Below are 9,201 nucleotides of genomic sequence, written 5' to 3'. Positions count from 1 at the left end.
AATAGCAGCCGCGGACGGCGACGGCGCGCGCGCCCATTGGCCGGCGGGCGGGGCGGCGGGGCGGCGGGGCGGCGGGGGGCGGGGCCACAGAGGACAGACGCGGCCCCAGGCGCTGGCCCCGACCCCCGCCGGCACTTGCCCGGCTGCCAGGCCCTTTACCCCACTTCTGACCTTGCCGGGCCGGCGGTGGAGGTGCTTCTCCCGCTCAGACCCACCCGGCTCATCCAAATACGATTGAGCAACCCAGTTAGCGTTTCATGTGTGGTGAGACACTTTTGCGATTGTGTTTCAGTAGGAGGAATAGGATACATGTTAATAGCTGACTTTACGGAGCAATTAATAAGAATCACTCTTTTTTTTTTTTTAAGTATAGTTTTTTTTTTTAATTTATTTATTTATTTATTTATGATAGTCACAGAGAGAGAGAGAGAGGCAGAGACACAGGCAGAGGGAGAAGCAGGCTCCATGCACCCACCGGGAGCCTGATGTGGGATTCGATTCCGGGTCTCCAGGGTCACGCCCTGGGCCAAAGGCAGGCGCCAAACCGCTGCGCCACCCAGGGATCCCCAGAATCACTCTTTTTACTAAAAGATTCTATTTATTTGAGACAGAGAGAGAAGACGAACAGGGGTGGGGGGGGCAGACAGGGAGGGAGAAGCGGCCTCCCCGAGGAGCAAGGAGCCCCATGGGGGGCTGGATGCCAGGACCCTGGGATCATGACTGAGCCGAAGGCAGACGCCTCACCGACCGACCCCACAGGCGCCCCAAGAGTTTCTTTTTATTTTTTAAGTAATCTCTATGCACAACCTGGGGCTGGAACTCAGACCTAGAAATCAAAAGTCACATGCTGGGGAATCCCTGGGTGGCCCAGTGGTTTAGCACCTGCCTTTGGTCCAAGGGCGTGATCCTGGAGTCCTGGGATCGAGTCCCACGTCGGGCTCCCGGTGCATGGAGCCTGCTTCTCCCTCTGCCTGTGTCTCTGCCTCTCTCTCTCCTCTGTGTCTTTCATGAAAAAATAAATAATCTTCAAAAAAAAAAAAAAAAGTCACATGCTCCACCTACTGAACCAGACAGGTGCCCACACGTTAAGAATTACATTAATCCTGGGGCGTCTCGCTGGCCCAGATGGTTAAGCATAGGACCTCGATTTCAGATCAGGTCATCTCCAGGGTGATGAGATCCAGCCCGGGGTCAGGCTCTTCACTCCACACACTCTGCTTGGGATTCTCTCTCCCTTCCCCTCTGCCCCTCCCACTCGTGCTCTCTCTCTCTCAAAAATAATTAACTAATTTTTTTTAGGTATTATAGTAATCTTCACAAAAAAAAAAAAAAAAAACAACCATGAATTAGATGCTGCAGCATCCACCCCTTAACTAATGAGCTAACGGAAGTATTAAGAAGTTAACTTTTTATTCACCATTGCACACTGTGGTAGAGCCGGAGTCTGAACTGATCATCTTTACATTTCATCCCTTTCCTGTGCCTTTTCCCAGAGAACCACGGAAATGTTAGCTATGATTATTTTCCTCACGTTTGGGGAACCCGTTCCTTAACCTTGAATCTCTGTATCTTGAACATTATTTTCTTTTACGTTGATTGTCATATGGAAGATAAGGAGTAACCGCGTACAAAGTGAACACCTCAACTTACCCCAAGCCCATGTTTTTCCTGAAGTAAAATTCTTAACCTTCATTACATTTTGTTGATACTATGTTTTGTTGGCAGCTGAGGGAGATGGTGTTTTTGAAGGACGGCCAGCCCTGGAGTTAGCCCACCCCACAAGCTCCTCTATCAAGGTAACTTATGCTTATGCCTCCAGCCAGAGGTGAGATCTGTGTTCGCTTCCCTGGAATTCACAGAGGATACTCACTGCCTGGACCAGTCACTGTGGCAGAATTGAAGTTGTGTGGCTTCCAGGCAGAAATATGGACAAAAAAACCTTCAGATGATTCCAGTTCCCAGCCTTCAACCCTTCCAGGCAAAAGCCCGACATGATGGAGCAGACATGGGCTTCCCTTGTGTGCTCTATCTGAATCTGGAAACCGTGAAAGAAATTAAATGGTTGTTTTTGTTTTAAACTATAATGTTTGTGGTCTTTTTTAACAAAGCAATACATATGCACAGCACCCCTAACTTTAACTTCCCAGGTACCCCAGGTTGTCCCTTAAAGTTTGTTTGATGCCTTCATCTACCAGAGCCTCTATATTCACAGTCATCAAGTCCTACTACCTTCCTTTGAATGTCACACTCAATGCTTTCTCTCTCGCTGACCCTCCTCCAGGCCAAGTACATACCTTTCCATACCTATTGCTTCAATAGCTACTGAAAGAAAATATTATAATATCTATCCATGTTTAAACTGTGTGTGTAAGACCCAAAATAGATAATATGTGCATATTATATAAATATATAAAATATATATAAAAATGTATGTTTATGTATCATATATATATATATATATATATACACACACACACACACACACATACATATCAAATAAATAGATATCACCAGTTGTGAGAGGTCAAAACTGGTGAGTCCAGGAGGGGATCAAACAGTGAAGGATGAGCAGGATATAATACTAGTTACTTCTGCAGTTCTTAGTACAGGACAGTTCTTTCACAGTGCACTTCATTTAATCCTCTCAAAAACCCAGTGAGTTAGGGAGTGTTACTATCCACATTTTATAAGTAAGGAAATTCAGATACAAAAGTATCAAAATTTGTCCAAGGTCACAGAGCAAGTAGTGACCAAGCACCAGTTTGAACCTAGGCAGTCTGGGTCTGGATCTAAGGTCTTAACCTCTATCCTAGTTTTGCCTTAGGAGAGACTTGCCCTAGAAGAACAGGGGCAGGACACCTGGGTCCCAGTTGTGGTTTTGACTCAGGTCATGACCTCAGGATTGTGAGACTGAGCCCTGAATCCCGTGTTAGCTCCAAGCTCAGTGGGGAGTTTGCTTGGCACTCTCCCTTTCCCTCTCTTCTTCCCCACACTCAGTCTCTCTTTCTCTCTCTCAAATAATAAATAAATAAATATTTACAAAAAAGAGAGCTGACTTCTGTGCTTAAAATTAAAAAAAAATATTTGAGAAAAAGACAGAGAATGAGGGAGGAGAAGAGCAGAGAGGGAGGGTGAGATAGAATCCTCAAGCAGGCTCCCTGCCCAGTGCAGAGCCCAATGCAGGGCTTGATCCCAGGACCCTAAGATCATGACTTGAGCTGAAGCCAAGAGTTGGAAGCCCAATGGACTGAGCCACCAGGCGCCCCCAGGGGTCAGGTTTGATTGGACAATTGTGCCATCACAGGAAATACTGCCACTCTGTTGGACAGGACAGCTTCTAGAGATGTTCAAAGAGACTTGGGGCATTTGAAGGAGAAGGACAGCAAATTTACTCTTGAGTTACAGCAAACAGCTGCTTTTCAAAACTAAACTTTAAAAAAAAAAAAAAAAGGAGCTTGGGGCACCTAGCTGGCTCTGTTGCTGAAGCCCAACATGGGTTTTGAACTCACAACCCTGAGATCAAGAACTGAGCTAAAATCAAGAGTCAAACCCTTAACCAACTGAGCCACCCAGACATCCCAAGGCACAGCTTGTTTAAAAAAAAAAAATCTAACCATAAGAAAATTCTGGATTTTTTACAGAAAATAGAAAACTCTCCTGCATCCAGAATAATTGTCACACTTGAGTGGTCTATACTTTGTGCAGCTTAGACTTCTAAATGAGTAAAAACTAATTCTGGTCTTCATCTACATTTGTCAAATAAATTTTAGTTGGGAACCAATTCAGGATGAAAGCCTAGAGTCGAGAGTGAGAGCAGAGAGGTAACTGTTGAAGGTGTTATGTGGACAGGTTTCCCAAGGAAAAAATCACGCACAGAGGAACTTAGTGATACTTGCACTTAGGTGGAGGGAGGAATGTAGAAAAAACAGTAGCTAAGAACCAGATTGTGCTGCCCTGTGCCGCCTCTCCGTCGTGATCCTTCTACCATCTGTGAGGTCCCCCGTTCGTGTGTAGATGTCAAGTCACAGTCATCTAGGGGGGAAGCAGAACAAAATAAACAGACAAAAGAACACTAGCTTTCTTATTCCAAAATATCACTGTTCCAGGTGAAAGAAAAAATTGAAAATCTGTATTTCCTACCCCCCACCCCAAATACTGGTTAAATAGGACCCAGAGGAGAAAGGCAGGTGCTGGAGAGGAAGTCAGAGAACCCACCAGGGGGTGTATATCCCTGAGACAGACCTTCATGCGGCCCAGCCACAAAGGGTGTGACAGCACAGTGAGTTCTGTGTTATGAGAGTAGATGTGAGTTCCCCGATGTCAGCCAGCTGGTCCCAAACAGGAGCCCACAGGAACACAGGATGAAGCAGTAGCCTCACAGAGCCCAGGGATCCACTAAGTCCTGACACAGCTAGATGGGTGACTTTCCTTTTGGAGCTGTGAAGAGCTTGGCACTCAGCTGAGCTGGAGCTGGTGATCCCTGAGGGCCCCACTCCTGGGACATTGGACCTCACCATACAAGTCAGGGTGGACCTGGCCCCCCTGGGTGTGAGTCAGACCAGGATGATGGGAATGCCCAAGACAGAACAGGGGAAGGGGACAATCTACAAAGCGGCAGACCTCAATTTATGAAGAGATAACTGAATTTGACTGAGTTTAGGTGAAAATGACTGGATTAAAATTTCTTCTGGAGGGCAGCCCGGGTGGCCCAGAGGTTTAGCGCCGCCTCCGGCCCAGGGTGTGATCCTGGAGCCCCGGGATCGAGTCCCACGTCGAGCTCCCTGCATGGAGCCTGCTTCTCCCTCTGCCTGTGCCTGTGTCTCTGGTACTCTCTCTGTGTCTCTCATGAATAAGTCAATTTTAAAAACTTTTTTTAAAAAATTTCTTCTGGAGATAGAAATGGAGCATTAAGATAAAAAACAGAACAAATGAAAAAACAAAACTAAGTTCAGTTTCGGAAAGAAACATAGTGTCTGAACACAGTTATATTAATAAAGAGCTATACCTTTCAGAGCGTCTGACTGAGGCTCGGCCCATAGAGCGTGGGACTCTTGATCTAGGGTAGTGAAGTGAGTTGGAGTCCCACATAGATGTAGAGTTTACCTAAAAAAAGAAAAAGATCTACATCTTTAGAAATGTAGTTCATCTTAGATGGTAAAGTTAATTATAGTTGTTAAAGAATGTAGCCAAAGGGCATTTGGGTGAACCAGTTGGTTAAGTGGCTGATTCTTGGACTCTCGATGTTGGCTCAAGTCATGATCTCGAGATCCTGGGGTTGAGCCACGGCTCTGTGACCATCAGGGAGTCTGCTTGAGATGTTCTCTTTTGCTCCTTCCCTGCTCTCTCTCTCAAATAAATCTTTAAAAATAAAAAAATGTAGCCAATAGCCAATAACGCCACCTAGTGGCAGAAGTGTTAGGTGGCTACTTATGTCTTGGAAAATATACTACCAGTCTTGATAAAATAAAAATTTTTGGCCTCTTCCTCTCTGTAAAGGCCATAATTACAGCCATATCCCCCAGCGTGGTTTTCTAGAGGTAGGTGTTAGTTTTATGAAGGTTATAACAATATTTTCACATCAAGGAACAAATTATAAAATTAAAACATGTAAGAGATACATAGTGGAAAATGTGGATATAACATTCATAAAACAACAAGGATGTCATTATTCACATCAACAAGTCTTCCTATAATAGTTAATTTATGGGAATAACTCATTGCACTAGGTTGAATATTGTCACCCAAAGTTCTAACTCCCATACCTGTGAACCTGACTTTATTTAGAAATAGAATATTTTGCAGATGTAATGAGGTCATAACAGATTAGGTTGGGCCCTCAATTCGGTGATGGGGTCCCTGTAACAAGGGAGGACACAGGGAAGAAGACCATATGGAGATAGAAGCAGGCAGTGGAGTAGCACATCCAGAAACCAACCAGCACCAAGTTCTGGCAACCACCTGAAGCCAGGAGGGAGGCATGGAACGGATTCTCCCTTAGAACCTGCATAAGGAAGCAACCTGGCAACACATGGGTTTCAGATTTCCAGACGTCAGAATCATGAAAGAATAAATTTCCTCATTCTCAGCCACTCAGTCTGGAGTACTTTGTTACAGCAGCTGTGGGAAACTAATACACACCTCTGAGGTCCAACGAACATATGGAATTCCCTTATGTTTTCTTCATATGCGCCACAAACCATCTCCTTCTTTGAAGTTCTGGGAAGTACAAAGTGTCAAGAGAGCTTCTTTCATGGACATGTGGAAATGTTTATATCCTGTTGTTTGAAGTAAATGTCTAGGCCCAAAGTGGCACCCCTCTTGCCTGGGGGAGCCATGTCAGGAAATCAAAACTTGGATTCTAACTTTTGAGTTCCTGTAGATGCTCCTGGACAGCTATCCAGCTGGCCAATCCTCAGCTGCCAAGACTCCAGTGATTTCCTTGTTCTCTTAAAGCCAGATATGCAAACCCAGTCAATCGACATAAGCCAAATACAGAGGTCCCTGACACGGTTCAACTTATGGTGTTCCAACTCCACAGTGGTGCGAAGGTGATGCACATCAGTATAAACTGCACTTGGCATGTGAAACGCTGATCTTCTTTGGCCAGGGGTCCATCCTGTCCCCTGATGCTGGGCAGCTCCCAGCCAGCCCTGCAACCCCTACGGTCAACAATTGATGTACTGACAACCATTCTGTCACTTTCAACACAGCATTCAATAAATTACATGAACTTTCAACATTTTATTATGTATTTTTTTAATTTTTTTATTTATTTATGATAGAGAGAGAGGCAGAGACACAGGCAGAGGGAGAAGCAGGTTCCATGCACCAGGAGCCCGACGTGGGATTCGATCCCGGGTCTCCAGGATCGCGCCCTGGGCCAAAGGCAGGCGCCAAACTGCTGCGCCACCCAGGGATCCCTTATTATGTATTTAAAAAAAGATTTTATGTATTTATTTGACAGAGTGAGAGAGCACAAGGGCAGAGGGAGAAGGAGAAGCAGACTCCCCACTAAGCAGGGAACCCGATGGGGGAATCAATTCCAGGGCCCTGAGATCATGACCTGAGCCGAAGGCAGACACTTCACCAACTGAGCTGCCCAGATGCCCCTCAATGCTTCATTATAAAATGGGATGATTTTGCCCAACTAGAGGCTAATGCAAATTTAAGGTAGGCTACAGAAAGCTATGAAGTTAGGTAGATTAGGTGTGTTAGATGCATCCTCAGCTTAACAGTATTTTCTATTGCTTTTTAAAAAAAAATATTTTGTTTATTTATTCACAAGAGACATACAAGAGGCAGAGACACAGGCAGAGGGAGAAGCAGGCTCCATGCAGAGAGCCCGACGTGGGACTCAATCCAGGGTCTCCAGGACCACGCGTTGGGCTGCAGGCGGCGCTAAACCACTGCGCCACCGGGGCTGCCCTACCTGAGATGGTTTAAGCACGACATAAAATGTTTTATATTCAGCAAACGCAGTAAAAGTAAGGGTAAACGAAGGTCGATTGTGGATATAAAACAGAAGTAGAATTAATAGTGGGTTGGGGAGGGAAGTGGTAGCAAATTCGATCAAGGTAACTAACTTGGGGGACTGAGTTAGCTCCTAAGTAGAGCAAGTTTGTGACATATGGTAAAATGTTCAAGAACAAGCCAGAAAGACCCGTTGCTCCTGGCAGGGAAAGCCTGGGCTGGACACAGTGTGGAGCACCCACATGCAGACGGTGGTGGAAGCAAGAGGAAGGGAGTGGAAGCTCATGTGGCTCCGCAAGAGGAGGGAATCCGAGGAAAAGTCTGAGGAGGAGCCAGGGAAGGAGAGCAGAGCTCGGAAAGTGTGAGATGAAGCCAGAATGCATCTGACACCAGGGCTTGAAATGAATTCACTAACTGGGAACTGCTGTGTGTGGAGTTTGAGACACAAAACAAATGCATGAAAGGAATAAACAAAGAGACAAACCAAGAAACAGATCCTTAACTACGGAGAACACACTGCTGGGCACCAGAGGAGGAGTGGGGGGCGGGCGGGGGGAACAGGTGCTGGGGATGGAGGAGCGCACCTGTCGCGATGAGCACCGGCTCCCCTGGGGAAGTGCTGAGTCACTACATTGTACACCTGAAACTAATATTACCCTGTATGTTAACTCACTGGAATTTACACTTTTTTTTTTTTTTTTTTTTTTTTTTTTTTTTTTTATGATAGTCACAGAGAGAGAGAGAGAGAGAGGCAGAGACACAGGCAGAGGGAGAAGCAGGCTCCATGCACTGGGAGCCTGATGTGGGATTCGATCCCGGGTCTCCAGGATCGCGTCCTGGGCCAAAGGCAGGCGCCAAACCACTGCGCCACCCAGGGATCCCCTCACTGGAATTTAAATTTAAAAGTTGCAAGTGCTGTAAGGAGATCAAGTAAGAGGAAGATTGAAGAACCTTTGATGAAGCAACAGGGACGATGACGTTGGCACAGAACCAGTGCGGACCTACGGCAAGGAGCACGAAGTGGGAGACTGCGGGCGACACTTCCGAGATGTTTAGAAGAAAACAGAACAAACTAAGGTCACAGCGCCAGCGAGGTAGGGGACGGCGGCCTCGGCGGCCTCTCGAACGTGTCTGTTAGCGGGTCTCAGACCCACTGCGTGTCCGCGGCCCCGAGGCTTGCTGGGCCCTCCCAGCTCCCGCAGATGCGGGGAGCTCGACCTTGTGCTTTCCAAGTTCTCAAGCGGTAACGCTGCTGTCCAAGGACCGAAACTATACTAACCGCGGTTGTAGGCAAAGGAAGAAATAACCAGAGGCTGTTTGGAAGGTATAGCAGATACTTGGATTTGGGGAGCAAAACCCAGGAAGCAGGAGATGGAGTTTCAGTGAGAAAGTGAACGAGTCGTCCCGAGTGAGAAGCGAGGACAGGCAGGCGGGGGAAGATGTGCACCACCAGGCAAGCCTGGATGGGAGGGAAGGCAAGTTACAGAAGTTCACGCCTGAAGGTCACATTTCCTCTGCTATTTTCTCAAAGCATCTGCTGAGAATGGTGGAGGTAGAGGACACCTGCAGCAGCCACAGGGAGATGGCCGCGTGAAGGTAATCCCAGATTCCACTTTTTTTTTTTTTTTAAGATTTTTTATTTATTTGAGAGAGAGAAAGAGATAGCAAGAGTGGAGGGAGGGGCAAAGGCAGAGAGAGAAGCAGACTCCCCTCGGGGTAAGTAGTCCCAGG

At 46.5% G+C, this 9,201-nt stretch overlaps 1 long non-coding RNA gene across 1 annotated transcript; it reads left to right on the top strand.

Annotated features, from left to right (window-relative positions):
- Positions 1 to 65: 65 nt before the first annotated feature.
- On the top strand, positions 66 to 2,084 carry LOC140625095 (uncharacterized). The gene is made up of 2 exons (XR_012024471.1): positions 66 to 264; positions 1,726 to 2,084. It is a non-coding gene; the product is annotated as an uncharacterized lncRNA (long non-coding RNA).
- The last annotated feature ends 7,117 nt before the right edge of the window (positions 2,085 to 9,201 follow it).

Source organism: Canis lupus, chromosome 3 (genome assembly GCF_048164855.1).
Source record: "Canis lupus baileyi chromosome 3, mCanLup2.hap1, whole genome shotgun sequence".
NCBI lineage: Eukaryota > Metazoa > Chordata > Mammalia > Carnivora > Canidae > Canis > Canis lupus.
The sequence above is the reverse complement of the archived record's forward strand: the minus strand, read 5'-3'. Positions and strand labels throughout refer to the sequence as shown.